The sequence below is a fragment of the Pseudophryne corroboree genome, chromosome 3 (genome assembly GCF_028390025.1).
Source record: "Pseudophryne corroboree isolate aPseCor3 chromosome 3, aPseCor3.hap2, whole genome shotgun sequence".
Taxonomy (NCBI): domain Eukaryota; kingdom Metazoa; phylum Chordata; class Amphibia; order Anura; family Myobatrachidae; genus Pseudophryne; species Pseudophryne corroboree.
This window is the reverse complement of record NC_086446.1, coordinates 655,507,264-655,528,062: the sequence shown is the minus strand read 5'-3', so window position 1 is coordinate 655,528,062 and position 20,799 is coordinate 655,507,264. Positions and strand designations below refer to the sequence as shown.

The following is a 20,799-nucleotide window of genomic DNA, read 5'->3' as shown; positions in this document are numbered from 1 at the left end:
TATATAAGCAGAACAAAAAACAAAAAGTGGACATACAGTGGTCTAAGACCATATAAAGCTGGAGTATAAACATAGTTAACATGGTGTAGGTTGTAATAGAGGAAAAAGAGACCTTGCTGGAGGTTAGGGAGAAGGACATATGGGAGGATAGAAGGAAAAGAAGATGCTAAAAGGAAAGAGCTGATATGAGGGGGTAAGAGGGTATGGAAATATGGATTTATGGAGGGCAGGACTGATAGAATCTATGATTAATTGAGTTTTTAGGGAATATGTGAAGCACTGTAGACTAAATTAGTCTTAATGGATGTGGGAGTGAGTTCAATAAGTTGATTGGTAGTACCATTTGAGGAAGTACTGATATATCCAATAAAGGTATTGCAGAGAGACAGGTGAACATGTGAGAGGCAAAGAGGCACAGTTGGGTATATTGAAAGTAGAAATGTGCTAGATGCCAAAGGAATTAATTAGTTCACCAAACGAGGATGTGTATACACTACAGTTTGGAGAGTAATGAGGACAGAACATTGTGGGTAGATAGTTTTAGAATCCAGTGATAGAGAGGAAGTGAAAGATGAGAGATTAGTCAGGAGTTGTCCGTGACACAGAGGCCAATGAAGTGGGGGTTGTGCATCCGGTAAGAGTGCTTCAGTATTCCAAGCCACAGGGATGAGCAAGGAGAAGTATCGTTGGGGTTGTAATGGGTTGAGTTGTGAGGCAGAGAAAGATTGGGCATGAGAGAGACATGTTTAAGAGGTGTTTCTGTAAGGCGTGAGCTGTGGGGCAGTGGTGACATTTCAGCACTGCAGCCGCTAGATTTTAAAGCAACCATTTTCATGTTGGTTTTGCCTTAAAACAAATTGTTGCTTTAAATCTTGCCGCAGTTATTACATGTAGGCATTAAAGTAGGATTATTTAGAGAAAGAAAGAAAGAAGAGTTGCATGAGCAAAGGTTTAATTCGGCAGTACAAGAGTATGTTAGTCAATAACGGGTCTGTTTGGAGCCACAGTTGAGGTTTGGAACTTTGAAGGCTAACTGCAGGATGTATTAAGCATGGCTTCCGTGATGTATATCCCGCCACTTACTGCGTCCATACTAATCGCATGTGTATGTACATATACGATTAGTAATGCAAAGGACAGTTCTCCCAGTAAGAGTTGTCCTTTGCGATGTTGGGACTTATGGGTTTCTGACCCCAAAAGTCCCTCTGTGCCTCCGCAGAGTGTCCCGGCAGGGGGGTGCTGGTAGGGATCCGATTGGATACCTCTCAGAGGCTATTTCAGAAAGAAGCCCATAGGCTTCTACAGGGTAACGCCAGCAAAAGCATTGCTTAGTAAATATGGGAAATATAGCCAAAGTCCGAAAACTGTAGGTTTTGGTCGCAATTTCCCTTTAGTACATCCAGCCCTAAGAGAGATCATGGCTAAGGTGAGTGTGCAATTTTAAAGGAGACAGCCTGATGGGGGCAGAACAGGGTGGTGGTTGGAGAGTGCAGTAGGCATCAAGGTTACAGTACGTGAGAATGGATTTAGGGGGTTATTCAGAGTTGTTAGCAAACCAAAAAAACATACTAATGGGAAAAACCATGTTGCACTGCTGGTGGGCAGATGTAACATGTGCAGAGAGATTTAGATTTGGGAGGGTTATATTTCTGTGCAGGGTAAATACTGGCTTCTTTATTTGTCAACTGCAGTTTACATTTCAGTTTGAACACACCACACCCAAATTGAACTCTCTCTGCACATGTTACTACTTCCCTACCTGCAGTGCAACATGGTTTTGCCTACTAGTGTGCTTTTTTGGTTTGTAACAACCCTGAATAAGGCCCCTGCAGGGCAGTTGGCGGGGTAAAGCTGAAGGAGGACATGGTGACCAGAGAGCAGAAAGGGTGGGTTGGAGAAATGATGACAAAGTGGTGGGAAAAATAGAGATCAAGAGAGTGGCCATTAGAATGAGATCGAGTGAAGGTCCACTGAGAGTGAATGTAGAGAGGGAGAGGTTTGGTGGAGCAGCATCTGTGGGTTATGACCCTTTTGTTCAATAAAGTATTCAGGAAAAGGAAAACAGAGGACCAATTTAGATATGTTCATAAACTTTGTATTCATGTTTTGATTATCATCAGAGAAATTTGATACAGTAAATTTTCAAACAAATTATTCCTGGAATCTTGCTTTAATTTGAATCCATTACAGGGTTCCTGTGGGCAGAGCAGCAGCAAAAAGCTTGCAGGCAGGTAGGCCCAGGCCAGCGGTGCTGTACTTAGGTTGTGCCATGACTGTCCCAGGTATCTTCATGAAACAGCTTTGTGTTTTGTGCCCAGGGGCTCTGAACCCAGCCTTGCGAGTCTGGAAGGTGAATCTCTACAGTTAAGGACTGTTTTTGTGGCCTTGAGCTATTTAGATTATTGTCTTGACTACACGGTGGTCTTGTCCGCATGGAGGTCAGCATGGAAGCAGGCTTGAGCAGTTGTCCAGCTCCCAAGTCTTTACAGAAGTAGACTGCTTTACGGGCAGGCCACTCTCTGGAATTTCCCATTAAGGGGGCCTGTCTTCTGGGACTGGTGGATTCTTTCCACCAAAGACACCTGTGGGCAGTGGCAAAATTCTTCATAGGTCTGCAGCCACACCAAGATGTTTGATGTTTGTATATTCTACGTGCTTGCATGGGTTTCCTCCTACAATCCAAAAATATACTATTAATGTAGGCTAATTGGGTCCCAAAAAATAATATATCAGCAATCGCAAAAAAAAACAATTTGTGGATTCTGAGATTTATCCCCAGATTTAAAGATTTCCCATTCCACCAATCTGTGCCCATACATTAAATTTACAATTTTTAAAATATTTTTTAGTGATTTGAAAATCATTTTCAGCAAATACAGATCTGAAAATCTAGAAGGTCTTATCAGTTTACTAGAAACGGTCTGCAAATCCACTGATTGTTACCGTACACTAGCAATCTACAGCAATTGATCTGTGAAATCCAACGTTTTGGACAATCTGATTTATCAATTGATTTTTGGTCTAAATCCGCGATCTGTGAACCCCATACATGGCAGATTTATTTGCACAATCAGCTGCCGAGCAACGCACCAGCTGTCCAATAGTAAGTTAAGCTGTGGCTCCATTACTGGCTGGGCGTGCAGGCGGGGTGTTATATATATATATATATATATATATATAAAGTCTTTTGAGATGAAACGCGTTGGAGAAAATCCTGTACCTACCTCACCTAAGATAAGGAAAATCCATTTTACTTGGTTTTATTACACTTTTAAGGTTTCATTTAAGTGTTTTTAGTCCAGCTGTGTATGTGTTGTTGTCCCATTTTTATATATGCCTTTTATGTATGCTGCTTTTACGTTTATGTTAATAAATTTTTATATATAGAAGTGGCAACTGTACATTTTATCAACACTGTAGTCGCTATACATCCCTCATCCCCCCTTCTTTTTACATTGTTACAGGGGCTTACCACCCCTGTATTTTTTGAGGGACTCAGCAGACGCCCCATCAATAATAGAGGGGAGTGTTTTCTAGGTTGCCGGTTGTACAACATAACTGTGTTCTAGCACAAGTGGCGCAATATTATTCCTTGCATGTATGTATGTATGTATATATATATATATATATATATATATATATAATGAGGAGCTGTGTATACAGTATATGCCTGTGGCGCTGCCTGTTTCCCTCCACCATTGATTAGTAGTCGGCGCCGTGCTACTGGCACTGGGGGATGATATGATGTCTCGTATCCCATTAAGGCAACAAGGAGTGGGACTCGGGAGACTGGAGTCAGACTTTGAATCTCCCATACCATGCTGGGACCTGCACTGAGGTTAGTGAGGGGAGGAAATCTTTAAATATATATTTTAAAGTGTTGGGGTGAGAGCTTCATTTAATATATAAAGGGTGGGGGTGAGAGGAGGGAAATATTTAAGGGGTGGGGGAATCATTAAATCTATACAGTGAGGGGGGAATAATAGGATTTTAATACCTACCGGTAAATCCTTTTCTTTATCATCCACTAGGGGTCACTGGAGTACTCTTGGGATATGGACGGGCGTAGCCGAACAAGGGCACTGAATATTTAAATTTAGGACCCTCCCCCCCCTCCATATCCCCGAGTACCTCAGTGTACGACCTCAGTGTTTTTTCGGTGCTCACAGCACGAACAAGGCTTGTGGTATATCCACACTTGGATTTTTATTTTTAAATTTTTATTTTTAATTTTTATTTTTACACTTAGCACATCCCTTCCCAGTTTCTGGAAAAACATGGGTCCGGGATAGTGCCGCTGCACGGGCAGCGAATGGCGTGTCGGTCCTCACAAAGAGCACCCTCACAGCCACAGGCGCTACAAGACAGCGCATGGCGTGTCGGTCCTCACAAAGAGCACCCTCACAGCCACAGGCAGACTGTCTCCTACTGCAACTGGACGGAGATTACAAGCCCCGTCACAGCCAGGAGGAGAGCTGAAAACTGGACGGTGCTTACAGTAAGAAGCCCCGTCACAGCCAGGATGGAAGCCCCGTCACAATCTGGACGGAGCTTACAGAAGTGCGACACTAAGGTATGGTGGGGGGGGGTCAGGGCGGTCAGCTCACGCTGCCGCCCTGCTGTGTGGGAAAGCATTTATTTTTACCGCTGCTTTGCCCGCCGCTTACAGAGACCCCGCTGAACGAGAGAGCGGCCGCACGTCACTCACAGACGCCGGCCGCTCGCCCAGCCAATGTACCAGTACTCTGCACTGTAACGAGCGGCCGCACGTCACTCAGACGCCGGCCGCTCTTCCAGCAGGGGTGATAACCGAGCGGCCGCACGTCACTCAGACGCCGGCCGCTCTCCCAGCAGGGGGGTGATAACCGAGCGGCCGCACGTCACTCAGACGCCGGCCGCTCTCCCAGCACGGTAACCGAGCGGCCGCACGTCACTCAGACGCCGGCCGCTCTCCCAGCACGGTAACCGAGCGGCCGCACGTCACTCAGACGCCGGCCGCTCTTCCAGCCACTGTACGCGAGCGCCGCTCAAGCAGCCACTCTGCGTACCCGGGTCTAAAGCTCCGAGCGGCCGTACGTCACTAAAGACGCCGGCCGCTCTTCCAGCGCTGCACCCGGCCACTGCTGTATGAGGCGCCGCCCGTTCCTAGGGCTCCCCGGCGCAATATAGCAGCGCTCCCCGGGTTTCCCCAAGCTCCCTGCACTCGCTTCCGGCGCTGCACAGGGAGAAGCTACATCACAAGCAGCGCGGCTGCGGGGGGGGGTGACGGTGAGTAAAGCCCATAGCAGCAGCAAAGGCTGCATGGGTTAATACACTGCTCAGTTCTAAATAAGACACTGCTCAGTTCTAAATAAGACAGTTTTTAAACAAGTTATTTACCCATAGCAGCAGCAAAGGCTGCTTGGGAATAAGATATGTTGGATAATTCACTGCAGGCAGTGTTGAGAAAAGCCATAGCAGCAGAAGGCTGCATGGGGTAAGACTGCTTAGTGTTTAAACAGTTAATGAAAATAACTGGAAGGCTAACTAAAGTATAAGGCTGCATAATGTATTGTAAACTGCACGGAGTTTACTGTATAATAGACCTGTAACTGTAGAATAGGCTATTGAGCCTATATTTAAGGTATAATAGGCTATTAAGCCTATATATTAACGCTGCAGCAGGTAACCTGTCCTGTGATTTTCAGTGGAAGCATGGCATGAGGTCATTTTAATCATTGCTGTTCTTCCAGGTTATAATTCCAGACCCATACACCTATACTCCACAAGGAGGCGCAGGGGTGTTAGTAGGAATTTTTGGTTCAGGTTTTCACATAAGTTAGCCATGTAATCTGTATTTCTAATTAATTCTAGAACATTCCTGCCCTACATCTCTCAGCCACCAGAGGCGCAGGGAAGTTAGTAGGAATTTGGTTCGGGTTTCATATGCCCATGTGAACTGCTTTTCACATAAAAGAAAATGTTTTGATTTCTCTTCATATCTAATAAATCTTTCGTTTGTTGCTAAAGATTTCCGTAGAGAGAAACAAGCTTGATAACATATATATATATATGACACATAATAACTTCATTAAGTCGTGCAAGTGTCTGTCTATTGCCTATTATTTTATGGTGTCTGTCTACATAGCGAGTAAGGCTATAGTGCAGACTAGAAATAATTTTAAAAATCCTATGTTTATTTAACTTGATTCTATGTCAAATTATAACTACGAGTGAAAAGGGTACATTAGACCAGCACTCAGATAGTGCGGGGGGGTTGTTAACAACCATACATAATCGTTTCCAAAAGGACGCGACCCGCCATTGCTAGATGATTTTCTGTCAAAAACCCAGGATACATTTGGGTCACTAGAATCTATGTATCAAACAATGACGATCACTGGTAAAAGAAGCCGCAGAGTATATCTGTAAAGCTTCTGCTAACGCCGGTTATTTTCATTGTCGCTAGTTAAGCGCGACAAGGCCAGAGCCTGGTTGCTCATAAATTTGAGTATATTTGTAACGGCGTTTTATCCCTTTATAAGGAACAGTCACGCCTTGTAACGACAGGACGTTACAGTCAGCAAGCCAGTGGTTTGATGACTTCTTTTACAATTGTGGAAGCGCGTCTTTACATGTTACATTTGCGAGGTTTCAGGACTTCAACTCATACAGGTCTCAGCTATTTACAGCTTAAAGGACAAAACTGCCTCTGTCAAACGGTTGGCAGGTTGTCATTTAGTCTTTGCTGGTTTATAAACCAGGCAGTAGTACGCCAACAGAGTCAGAGTTACTTATTCCCCTCTGTTTGAGCAAAACCAAACAGCTCCGTTGCAATATCAATCAGCAAGTCATTTACTACAGTTAGAAAATGGATTTTCTGCGGTTAGTATTGGCTTATTGGAGCCACACAATTGCAGAATTGCATTTGAATGCGTATTTACCCAGTCCGGTTTGTTCTTCACAGGTTCTAGCGGTTGCAGATCGCCACAACCATTAACCATTTCATGTCTACCGTTGTTTATCGCTTTGGGTATTTACCAAAGGGAGGTTGGGATGATAACTCATCTCACATAAGAACTCTGTCTCAACAAAGTTCCTTTAACTTGCGCTACTAAGGTATACTGCGGTAGCAGATCAAGTTCGAAAACAATCACATCTAATTCCGTCTAAACGATGTCAATGCTTAGGTAAGATGATAAATACGGCAAGACTTTTACCTACTACACCAGCAATAACAAATGTACGTCTAGTAATTAGTGCAAAACACGCACACTAGCGGTACATTGGTGTATTCACCTATTAAGAATAAAGATGTGTTTTCAATTTAGTTCGCCACCCTTCACTCGCGTTTCCCACAGAGGGAAAAGGGTGCATATACTCTGGACGACAGTCGCAGAGGGTCAGGATTTGTAGTTAAAATCAGCAACAAAGGTTCTAAAACACGACAGATTGCTGTCGATAAAGGTCCTAGAACTCTGTGCATTTTACAATGCAATACATGATTCGCTTCAGTCTGACCAGGTATATACTCTGGTTTCTCTTAAGAACGAATAAATCTTTCGCCTTTTACTAAATATTTCTGTAGAGAGGAATAACCGTGAGTTTCATGTAATTTTTTGATGCCTGCCTCACGCTGGGCTTAAGCAGTCAAACAAGGCAACGGCAGTTGCATACACAACAACCAGTAAGAACCAAGAAGCCGCATGGTAATGCAGCATGTGACTCAAATCCTCAATGGCTTAGAACACCATTATGTGAAAATGTCAAGAGATCATTACGTGAGTGGACATCTGTTAGACAGAGGATCTCACCCGTCAGGATTTGGATCCTGAAAACTGGACATTAAATCCAGAGGTGTTTCATATGGGAGTCCACAGAAGGGGGTTACCCTCAAGTATACATGATGGCATCTCGCCACAATTACAAAAGCTCAGTATGTGTACAAAACAGATCACAAGGGCAGTGGCGGTGGAGTCTCTCACATTCATGTGGTCATTCAGCATCGTGTATCTGGCTCCACCAGTTTCAGCTGCTCTCTCCGTTGTCAAAACGGCTCATAAGACAGTTTGTCACAGTCATACTGGTGGTAGCTCATGGGTTTCGGAGAAGTTGCTTCTCGAATGTTCAAGGAATACTTGCACACGATCTTGACCCGCTCATAATACGTCCAACCTGTTACATCAGGGAACGTTAGTTTACCCATAGTTACCTATGTACCTATTATCTATGTACCGCAGCTGCGGTTGACGGGAGGAGGGTGCAGACCGCCCTCTTAAGAAATTGAGCATTACAGTATCGGTTATACTAACCAGGTTACGAAATAGTAAGCCGTTTAAGGCAGCTAATTTTTACAAAATTTCGTGTGCTTACATAGGGTGTAAACCTCGGAAGTTTCCAACATCATCCTTCAAGTAACCCGTATTCTGTTAAACAGGGTGGGATGGAAAACTGCGTTGATCTGCACGAAGAGTGCAGGTATCTGTGTGGTAAACTTAATTTCAAAGACGTTTGCCTCTATTGGCGTCTGTACACATCTTTATACAAGGTGTCATCAAAGTTCACACTCTATTTATCCCACCTACAGCGCCAGGCGACTTGAAGTTGGGTTCAGATTTCTTACAGTTTTCATATTTTGAACCCTTTCAACAAATGGGAATTAAGTTTCTCACTTTGGAAAACAATTTTCTTATAGCCTTGGCTTCAGCAAGGGTTTTGTTTTCATATTTGGGTGCCTTGTATTCCAAGCCACCGTATTTGAGTTTTCTCATGACAAAGCAGATCTTCGGACGAATCACGCTTTCGTATTCTTCACATCAATATACCAATAGGGGTTCCTGTGTGGACAGCACATTCTAGAATTCTGAATGTGGTACACGCATTACGCGTTTATATATGTCCCGAACGTCAACAGTACGTGATATGCATACGTTGTTTGTTCTCTATGATACTGCCAACTGGGGTTAGCCAGTTTCTTAGCAGACATTATCCAGTTGGGTAATAATAATGACTACAAGTCAGGTTTACTTTAACGCCTACGTCAGTAATAGCTCATCCCACAGGTTCTGTGGGAATGTCAGACCCAGTGGGTCGTGGAGTGTCTAAAACGCGGCTATATAGCCTTCATGTGCACCATGTTGGTGCACGTTTACACGTTATAAATGGTGGCGCCATCAGCATCTAGCTTTCGGCTGCCTACTGTTACAAGTATCAAACAGCTCTCCCGCCCACGAGGGAAGCTTTGGTACGTCCCAAGAGTACTCCAGTGACCCCTAGTGGATGATAAAGAAAATAGGATTTTGGTACTTACCAGGTAAATCCTTTTCTTTGAATCCATAGGGGGCACTGGACGCCCACCCAGAGCAGTTTTACCTGGGTTGTTTTAAGCTCAAGGGAGCTTAGGGTAACAAGTTTTACTTCATTGATATTAAGCTCAGAGGAGCTTATGGTAACACATTTTCACCGATTGGTTCAAATTTATAAAGTTCTATCGGTTATGGTGTCAACTGTTTAGTTGACAGTAAGGTTATGGGTCAACATTGTTGTTGTCCGTTATGTTATAGGTATTCTCCATTGTCAACCTCTCTATATCGTTCCTGTTCGCTCAGTAAAAAACACTGAGGTCGTACACTGAGGTACTCGGGGATATGGAGGGGGGGGAGGGTCCTAAATTTAAATATTCAGTGCCCTTGTTCGGCTACGCCCGTCCATATCCCAAGAGTACTCCAGTGCCCCCTATGGATTCAAAGAAAAGGATTTACCTGGTAAGTACCAAAATCCTATTTTCTCCTAGTCCGTAGAGGATGCTGGGGACTCCAAAAGGACCATGGGGTATAGACGGGATCCGCAGGAGCTTGGGCACACTATAAAGACTTAAACTGGGTGTGAACTGGCTCCTCCCTCTATGCCCCTCCTCTAGACCTCAGTTATAGGAACTGTGCCCAGGAGAGACGGACATTTTGAGAAAAGGATTTTTGTTCAAAACAAAGGGCGGAAACGTACCAGCCCACACCTCAACATACCGTACAACTGGATTAGTATAAAACCAGATAACCGTATGAATCAACAACAGCAACAAGCTGAATAAACACGTGTAAACAAGAACAATCAGAAAACTACAACTGCAAGTAACAGTCCGCACTGGGAAGGGCGCCCAGCATCCTCTACGGACTAGGAGAAAAGGATTTACCGGTAGCTATTAAAATCCTATTTTCTCTTACGTCCTAGAGGATGCTGGGGACTCCAAAAGGACCACGGGGTTTATACCAAAGCTCCAGACCGGGCGGAAGAGTGCGGACGACTCTGCAGCACCGATTGAGCAAACATGAGGTCCTCATCAGCCAGGGTAGCAAACTTGTAAAACTTAGCAAATGTGTTTGAACCCGACCACGTAGCTGCTCGGCAAAGCTGAAGTGCCGAGACCCCTCGGGCAGCCGCCTAAGAAGAGCCCACCTTCCTAGTAAAATGGGCCTTAACAGACTTCGGCAACGGTAACCCAGCCGAAGAATGAGCCTGCTGAATCGTATTACAAATCCAGCGAGCAATAGTTTGTTTAGAAGCAGGATTTCCAATCTTGTTGGAAGCATACAGGACAAACAAAGCTTCTGTTTTCCTGGTACGAGCCGTTCTGGCGACATAAATTTTCAAAGCCCTGACAGCATCCAGAGACTTTGGAACCGCCCGAGCCTCCGTAGCCACAGGCACCACAATAGGCTGGTTAATGTGGAAAGAAGAAACCACCTTCGGCAGAAATTACTGACGAGTCCTCAATTCCGCTCTATCCGAATGGAAAATCAAATACGGGCTCTTGTGAGACAAGGCCGCCAACTCTGACACTCGCCTGGGCAATGCCAGAGCCAAAAGCATGACCACCTTCCAAGTGAGAAACTTTAACTCAACCTTACGCAAAGGTTCAAACCAGTGAGACATAAGGAACTGCAAGACCACTTCAATATCCCATGGCGCCACCTGCGGGACAAATGGAGGGTGGATATGCAACACTCCCTTCACAAAAGTCTGAACCTCGGGAAGGACGGCCAATTCTTTCTGAAAGAAAATAGATAAAGCCGAAATCTGCACTTTTATGGAGCCCAATTTCAGGCCTGCATCTACGCCAGCCTGCAAAAAATGGAGAAACCGACCCAAGTGAAACACCTCCGCCGGAGCAGCTTTAGTCTCACACCAGGTAACATATTTTCTCCAAATACGGTGATAATGTTTCACCGTAACCTCCTTTCTAGCTTTAAGGAGAGTGGGGATGACCTCCCCTGGAATACCCTTCCGAGCTAAAATTTGGCGCTCAACTTCCACGCCGTCAAACGCAGCCGCGGTAAGTCCGGAAACACACAGGGCCACTGCAACAACAGGTCCTCTCGGAGAGGAAGCGGCCAGGGATCTTCCACTAGTAATTCTTGAAGATCCGGATACCAGGCCCTCCGTGGCCAATCTGGAACGACAAGTGTCGCCTGAACCCCTGTTCGTCGAACGATCCTCAGCACCTTCGGAATGAGAGGAAGCGGAGTGAACACATACACCGACAGAAACACCCAAGGAGACACCAGGGCGTCCACTGCGCTGGCCTGTGGGTCCCTCGACCTGGAACAATACCTCGGAAGCTTCTTGTTGAGGCGAGACGCCATCATGTCTATCAGAGGAAGTCCCCAACGCTTTGTCGCTTCTGCAAACACCTCTTGATGAAGAGCCCACTCTCCCGGATGGAGATAGTGTCTGCTGAGGAAGTCTGCTTCCCAGTTGTCTACTCCCGGGAGGAATAGTGCTGACGGAGCGCTCACGTGCTGTTCCGCCCAGCGTAGGATTCTTGTGGCCTCCTCCATGGCCACCCTGCTCCTTGTTCCGCCTTGGTGGTTTACGTACGCCACTGCTGTTATGTTGTCCGACTGGATTAGGACAGGGCGACCCTGAAGAAGGTTCTTTGCTTGCAGCAGGCCGTTGTAAATGTGGAGACAAGATTCCTGGCTTGACCATTTTCCCTGGAAATTTCTTCCTAGCGTGACTGTGCCCCAGCCTCTGAGACTTGCATCTGTTGTCAGGAGGACCCAGTCCTGGATTCCGAATCGGCGTCCCTCTAGAAGGTGAGAGCCTTGCAGCCACCACAGGAGAGAAATCCTGGCTCTGGAAGATAGTTATTTTCCGGTGCATGCGCAGGTGAGACCAGGACCATTTTTTCAGCAGATCCCACTGAAACACACGGGCATGAAACCTGCCAAACGGAATGGCTTCGTAAGCCGCAACCATCTTTCCTAGTACCCGAGTGCATTGATGAATCGACACACTTGTCGGCCTCAGGAGCTCCCTGACCATGGTCTGGATTTCCAGAGCTTTGACCTCCGGAAGAAACACTCTCTGTGTCCAGGACCATGCCCAGGAAGGGCAGCCGAGTGGCCGGGCTCAACTGAGACTTTGGCAAATTTAGTATCCAACCGTGATGCCGCAGAACAGACAGGGAAAGATCCACATTTCTTAACAACTGCTGCTTGGACCTCGCCTTTATCAGGAGATCGTCCAAGTACGGGATAATTGTGACCCCTTGCCTGCGCAGGAGGACCATCATCTCCGCCATTACCTTGGTGAAAACCCTCAAGGCCATGGAAAGCCCAAACGGCAACGCCTGAAATTGGTAATGACAATCCTGTACCGCGAACCTCAGGAAGGCCTGATGAGGAGGGAATATCGGGATGCGTAAGTAAGCATCCTTTATGTCGACTGTCGCCATAAAATCTCCCTCTTCGAGACTGGAGATCACTGCTCGAAGAGACTCCATCTTGAACTTGAAAGTCTTCAAGTATGGATTGAGGGATTTTAGGTTCAGAATCGGTCTGACCGAACCGTCCGGCTTCGGCACCACAAAGAGGCTCGAATAGAACCCTTTTCCCCGATCCGACGGGGGAACCGGTACCACGACCGTCTGTTGACACAACTTTTGTATCGCATCTCTTACCACCTTTCTTTCGGGAAGAGAAGTTGGCAAGGCCGACACGAAACAACGGTTGGGGGGCATCTCCTGAAACTCCAGTCTGTACCCTTGGGACACTATGTCTAAGACCCAAGGGTCCAGAGCTGAAAGAACCCGGACCTGACTGAAGAATTGGAGATGTCCCCCCACCGGTGGGGACTTCCCCAGCGGAGCCCCAGCGTCATGCGGTAGACTTGGTAGAGGCAGGGGAGGACTTTTGTTCCTGGGTGCCTGATACTGCAGACGACTTCCGTCCCCTACCTCTACCCTTTGAAGCGAGGAAGAATGAGCCCTTACCTCTTTTGTATTTATTAGGCCGAAAGGACTGCATCTGTTGATGGGGTGCCTTCTTCTGTTGTGTGGGAACATAAGGAAGAAAATATGACTTTTACCTCAGATCTTTTCCCCTTAAATAAACAGACTCTAGTGTCAGGAACAGCAGGTTCCTCAGATATACGTAAAACATCTTTAATGGCTATAATCATGTACTGAATACTCTTGACAATCAGTGGATGCAATGAAGCCTCATTTAAATCGACATCGGAGTCAGAGTCCGTGTCGGTACCTGTATCTGCCATCTGGTTAAAAGCACGCTTTTGAGACCCTGAGACTGTCTGTACCTGAGACAATGCGTCCTCCACCGACTGTCTCCATGTTTGTGTCTGAGAATCAGATTTATCCAGTCTTTTCGACAATAAAGCCACATTTGTATTCAGTGTACTCAGCATAGTCATCCAGTCATCCGTCGGCTGTGCCGACAGACACATACTTAAATCTTTTTCTGCAGCCCCCATAACCTCCTCCGGGGAGGAACACCCAGGCTCAGACATGTCGACACCACTTGCCGACACACTCACACAGTCCAGAAACCCGGGGACCGACCCACAGAGAAGCCCTTAGGGAGAACACAGAGAGAGTATGCCAGCTCACACCCCCAGCGCCCATACACTAACCGAAGCCAGTAATATGCTCAGCGCCGGCAATATAATTTGAAAAACACCAATTTTATGTGGGCCCCCCCATTTTTCCTCCCCATGTACTTGCGGGAACTTGGAGGACCAGGCAGCATCTCTGCAGCGCTGTAGAGATGGAAGAAAATGGCGCTGGTGAGTAATGTGCGGCTAAGCCCCGTCCCCTCCCCGGCGCGCTGTAGCACCTAAAATTTGAATCTTTAACCTGGCGGGGGTACTCTATACAGTGATCGGACGCTGTATAGCCTTTTATTATGCCAGCCAAACCTCAGTAACTGCTGCCCAGGGCGCTCCCCCCTAGCGCCCTGCACCCTGTGAGTGCCGTTGGTGAAGTGTGTGGGAGCATGGAGCGCAGCGCTACCGCTGCGCTGTACCTCTGTTACTGAAGTCTTCTGCCGTCACTGAAGTCTTCGGTTCTTCTAATACTCACCCGGCTTCTTTCTTCTGGCTTCTGTGAGGGGGGTGACAGCGCGGCTCCGGGAACAAGCAGCTAGGTTTACCAAGTGATCGAACCCTCTGGAGCTAATGGTCTCCAGTAGCCCAAGAAGCAGAGCTCTTGAACTAAGAAGAAGTAGGTCTGACTTCTCTCCCCTCAGTCCCACGATGCAGGGAGCCTGTAGCCAGCAGGTCTCCCTGAAAATAAAAAACCTAACATAAAGTCTTTTAGAGAAACTCTGTAGAGCTCCCCTAGTGTGTGTCCAGTCACTCCTGGGCACAAAGTCTAACTGAGGTCTGGAGGAGGGGAATAGAGGGAGGAGCCAGTTCACACACAGTTTAAGTCTTTATAGTGTGCCCAAGCTCCTGCGGATCAGTCTATACCCCATGGTCCTTTTTTGAGTCCCCAGCATCGGACGTAAGAGAAATTTAAATACATAAGGGGAAGAGGTGATGAGTTTCTGAACAAGGGGTTGGAGACAAATTGTGCTGACTGTTTTAAGTGCCCAGGCCCACCCGGTGGCCTAATCCAGCCCTGAGGCCAAGTGCTGGTTACCCCTGGTCTAGGCTGTAAGCTTTCTTGGTGTGGGCTCTCCACCCTCTTGTTCTTAGCCTAATTTTTATTAAGTTTCTTATATAGCGCAGCAAATTCCGTTGCGCTTTACAATTGAAAATAACAATGATATAACAAACTGGGTGATAACAAACAGTCATAGAGGTAGGAAGGCCCTGCTCGCAAGCTTACAATCTATAGGGAAATAGGCATTTATACACAAGGAAAGGTGCTATCTATTGCATACTTGTCCGCCAGATTGCAAAGGTTCTTGGAGGGCTGTATGATATGGTCATACAGCGATGATGAACCGGATTCGAGCGGAAGGGAAAGTGAAGAATGAGAAGACGTGAGGATATGTGTGGACTGTGCAGAGTGGATGCAATTTGATAGGAAGGTTTATGAAAGTTATGTGGGCGGTTCTAGAATTTGATATGCCAGCTTAAAGAGGTGAGTTTTCAGGGAACGCTTGAAGGTTTGGAGACTAGAGGAGAGTCTTATTGTGCGTGGTAGGGTATTCCACACAGTGGGTGCAGCCCGAAGAAAGTCCTGCAATCGTGAGTGGGAGTGAGTGATGAGTGTGGATGAGAGACGCAGGTCTTGTGAAGAGCAAAGAGGTCGGGTTGGGAGATATTTTGAGATAAGCGAAGTGATGTACGTTGGTGTAGTTTGGTTAATGGCCTTGTGTGTGAGTAAGAGTATTTTATATTGAATGCGGTAGAATACAGGTAACCAATGGAGGGACTGACAGAGTGGATCTGCAGACGATGAACATCTAGCGAGGAAGATTAGCCTCGCCGCTGCATTCAGAATGGATTGTAGTGGTGAGAGTCTCGTTTTGGTAAGACCAGTTAGGAGACTATTGCAATAATCAATGCGGGAGATAATGAGAGCGTGGATTCGAGTTTTAGCAGTGTCTTGTGTAAGGTATGGTCGTATTTTGGATATGTTTTTTAGATGCATGTAACATGATCTTGAGACAGATTTGAGGTGGCGAGATGTCATCCAGGATGAAATGGCAGAAAGGCATTCAGTGACACGGTTCAGTACAGAAAGGGACAAGTCAGGGGAGATTAGGTAGATTTGAGTATCATCTGCGTACAGATGATACTGAAATCCAAAAGAGCTGATTAGTTTACCAAGAGATAAGGTATAGATAGAGAAAAGCAGAGGACCCAAGACTGAGCCTTGCGGTACTCCAACTGAAAGAGGTAGCGAAGAGGAGGTAGATTCAGAGTAGCACTGAAGGAGCGATTAGATAGGTAAGATAGGAACCAAGAAAGGGCTGTGTCTTTAAGACCTAGGGATTGTAGTGTTTGTATGAGAAGAGAGTGGTCTACAGTATCAAATGCAGCAGATAGATCTAGAAGAACAAGTAGTGAGTAATGGCCTTTAGACTTTGTAGTGACCAAATCATTAACCGCTTTAGTCAGTGCTGTCTCTGTGGAGTGTTGGGAACGGAAGCCTGACTGAAGTGGGTCCAATAAAGTGCGTGAGTCGAGTGTAGGCAATCTCTCAAGTAGCTTAGAGAGACAAGGGAGCTGAGAGATAGGGTGGTAGTTTGAGAGAGCGTTAGGGTCAGAATTTTTTTTTTTTTAAATGGAAGTAATCACTGCATGCTTGAAGAGTGAAGGAAAAATACCAGTAGAGAGAGAGATTACAGATGTTAGTTAAGGTAGGGATGAGCACCAGAGACAGAGCTTTACTTATTTGTGAGGGTAAAGGATCAAAAGGAGAGGTAGTAGAGAAGCAGGATGAAAAGAGTGATGATACTTAGCCTACACCAGGCATGTCCAAACTGCGGCCCTCCAGCTGTTGAGAAACTACACATCCCAGCATGCCCTGACACAGCTTTAGCATTCTCTGACAGCAAAACTGTGTCAGGGCATGCTGGGATATGTAGTTTCACAACAGCTGGAGGGCCGCAGTTTGGACATGCCTGGCCTACACAGTCCTTGTTTGTAGTGTACTCACACTTGCTTGGCTGTATTTTCCAAGATACTGGGTCATTGAGAGTTACTGCTTAGTATGTATAAATAGGTGTAATCGTAACAGTTTTGTTTCCCACTAGTATGGTCTGTTTATGGCACTGTGACACCTGCTCACACCGTATAAATACTAGAGATGAGCGGGTTCGGTTTCTTTGAATCCGAACCCGCACGAACTTCACTTTTTTTTCCACGGGTCCGAGCGACTCGGATCTTCCCGCCTTGCTCGGTTAACCCGAGCGCGCCCGAACGTCATCATGACGCTGTCGGATTCTCGCGAGGCTCGGATTCTATCGCGAGACTCGGATTCTATATAAGGAGCCGCGCGTCGCCGCCATTTTCACTCGTGCATTGAGATTGATAGGGAGAGGACGTGTCTGGCGTCCTCTCCATTAGAATAGAGATAGATAGATTAGATAGAGAGAGATTGTGCAGAGTCGCAGACAGAGTTAGTTTACCACAGTCAGTGACCAGTGCAGCAGCTAGTTAACTTTTATTTAATATAATATATCCGTTCACTTCTCTCTGCTATATCCGTTCTCTGCCTGAAAAAAAAAACGATACACAGCACAGTCAGTCACACAGTGTGACTCAGTCTGTGTGCACTCAGCTCAGCCCAGTGTGCTGCACAGTCATCAATGTATAAATTAAAAGCTTATAATTAATTGTGGGGGAGACTGGGGAGCACTGCAGGTTGTTAGCAGGAGCCAGGAGTACAATTATATTAATTAACAGTGCACACTTTTGCTGCAGGAGTGGTGACCAGTGCCTGACCACCAGTATAGTATTGTTGTATACTACTAATATCTCTTTAAATATCAACCAGTCTATATTAGCAGCAGACACAGTACAGTGCGGTAGTTCACGGCTGTGGCTACCTCTGTGTCGGCACACGGCAGGCAGTCCGTCCGACCAGAATTGTATTATTTATTATTATATACCTACCACCTAACCGTGGTTTTTTTTTCATTCTTTATACCGTCATAGTGTCATCCTAATTGTTACGAGTATACTACTATCTCTTTATCAACCAGTGTACAGTGCGGTAGTTCACGGCTGTGGCTACCTCTGTGTCGGCACACGGCAGGCAGTCCGTCCGACCAGAATTGTATTATTTATTATTATATACCTACCACCTAACCGTGGTTTTTTTTTCATTCTTTATACCGTCATAGTGTCATCCTAATTGTTACGAGTATACTACTATCTCTTTATCAACCAGTGTACAGTGCGGTAGTTCACGGCTGTGGCTACCTCTGTGTCGGCACACGGCAGGCAGTCCGTCCGACCAGAATTGTATTATTTATTATTATATACCTACCACCTAACCGTGGTTTTTTTTTCATTCTTTATACCGTCATAGTGTCATCCTAATTGTTACGAGTATACTACTATCTCTTTATCAACCAGTGTACAGTGCGGTAGTTCACGGCTGTGGCTACCTCTGTGTCGGCACACGGCAGGCAGTCCGTCCGACCAGAATTGTATTATTTATTATTATATACCTACCACCTAACCGTGGTTTTTTTTTCATTCTTTATACCGTCATAGTGTCATCCTAATTGTTACGAGTATACTACTATCTCTTTATCAACCAGTGTACAGTGCGGTAGTTCACGGCTGTGGCTACCTCTGTGTCGGCACACGGCAGGCAGTCCGTCCGACCAGAATTGTATTATTTATTATTATATACCTACCACCTAACCGTGGTTTTTTTTTCATTCTTTATACCGTCATAGTGTCATCCTAATTGTTACGAGTATACTACTATCTCTTTATCAACCAGTGTACAGTGCGGTAGTTCACGGCTGTGGCTACCTCTGTGTCGGCACACGGCAGGCAGTCCGTCCGACCAGAATTGTATTATTTATTATTATATACCTACCACCTAACCGTGGTTTTTTTTTCATTCTTTATACCGTCATAGTGTCATCCTAATTGTTACGAGTATACTACTATCTCTTTATCAACCAGTGTACAGTGCGGTAGTTCACGGCTGTGGCTACCTCTGTGTCGGCAGTCGGCAGGCAGTCCGTCCATCCATAATTGTATTATTATTATAATATATACCACCTAACCGTGGTTTTTTTTTCATTCTTTATACCGTCGTCATAGTGTCATACTAGTTGTTACGAGTATACTACTATCTCTTTATCAACCAGTGTACAGTGCGGTAGTTCACGGCTGTGGCTACCTCTGTGTCGGCAGTCGGCAGGCAGTCCGTCCATCCATAATTGTATTATTATTATAATATATACCACCTAACCGTGGTTTTTTTTTCATTCTTTATACCGTCGTCATAGTGTCATACTAGTTGTTACGAGTATACTACTATCTCTTTATCAACCAGTGTACAGTGCGGTAGTTCACGGCTGTGGCTACCTCTGTGTCGGCAGTCGGCAGGCAGTCCGTCCATCCATAATTGTATTATTATTATAATATATACCACCTAACCGTGGTTTTTTTTTCATTCTTTATACCGTCGTCATAGTGTCATACTAGTTGTTACGAGTATACTACTATCTCTTTATCAACCAGTGTACAGTGCGGTAGTTCACGGCTGTGGCTACCTCTGTGTCGGCAGTCGGCAGGCAGTCCGTCCATCCATAATTGTATTATTATTATAATATATACCACCTAACCGTGGTTTTTTTTTCATTCTTTATACCGTCGTCATAGTGTCATACTAGTTGTTACGAGTATACTACTATCTCTTTATCAACCAGTGTACAGTGCGGTAGTTCACGGCTGTGGCTACCTCTGTGTCGGCAGTCGGCAGGCAGTCCGTCCATCCATAATTGTATTATTATTATAATATATACCACCTAACCGTGGTTTTTTTTTCATTCGTTATACCGTCGTCATAGTGTCATACTAGTTGTTACGAGTATACTACTATCTCTTTATCAACCAGTGTACAGTGCGGTAGTTCACGGCTGTGGCTACCTCTGTGTCGGCAGTCGGCAGGCAGTCCGTCCATCCATAATTGTATTATTATTATAATATATACCACCTAACCGTGGTTTTTTTTTCATTCTTTATACCGTCGTCATAGTGTCATACTAGTTGTTACGAGTATACTACTATCTCTTTATCAACCAGTGTACAGTGCGGTAGTTCACGGCTGTGGCTACCTCTGTGTCGGCAGTCGGCAGGCAGTCCGTCCATCCATAATTGTATTATTATTATAATATATACCACCTAACCGTGGTTTTTTTTTCATTCTTTATACCGTCGTCATAGTGTCATACTAGTTGTTACGAGTATACTACTATCTCTTTATCAACCAGTGTACAGTGCGGTAGTTCACGGCTGTGGCTACCTCTGTGTCGGCAGTCGGCAGGCAGTCCGTCCATCCATAATTGTATTATTATTATAATATATACCACCTAACCGTGGTTTTTTTTTCATTCTTTATACCGTCGTCATAGTGTCATACTAGTTGTTACGAGTATACTACTATCTCTTTATCAACCAGTGTACAGTGCGGTAGTTCACGGCTGTGGCTACCTCTGTGTCGGCAGTCGGCAGGCAGTCCGTCCATCCATAATTGTATTATTATTATAATATATACCACCTAACCGTGGTTTTTTTATACCACCTAACCGTGGCAGTCCGTCCATAATTGTATACTAGTATCCAATCCATCCATCTCCATTGTTTACCTGAGGTGCCTTTTAGTTCTGCCTATAAAATATGGAGAACAAAAAAGTTGAGGTTCCAAAATTAGGGAAAGATCAAGATCCACTTCCACCTCGTGCTGAAGCTGCTGCCACTAGTCATGGCCGAGACGATGAAATGCCAGCAACGTCGTCTGCCAAGGCCGATGCCCAATGTCATAGTACAGAGCATGTCAAATCCAAAACACCAAATATCAGAAAAAAAAGGACTCCAAAACCT

General features: G+C 45.5%; 2 non-coding genes across 2 annotated transcripts; both read left to right on the top strand.

The window, feature by feature from the left end:
• Positions 1-5,959: 5,959 nt before the first annotated feature.
• Positions 5,960-6,076, top strand: LOC134899954 (U5 spliceosomal RNA). The gene has a single exon (XR_010173480.1). It is a non-coding gene; the product is annotated as a U5 spliceosomal RNA (small nuclear RNA).
• Positions 6,077-7,507: 1,431 nt separating this feature from the next.
• On the top strand, positions 7,508-7,622 carry LOC134899880 (U5 spliceosomal RNA). The gene has a single exon (XR_010173429.1). It is a non-coding gene; the product is annotated as a U5 spliceosomal RNA (small nuclear RNA).
• Positions 7,623-20,799: the final 13,177 nt, after the last annotated feature.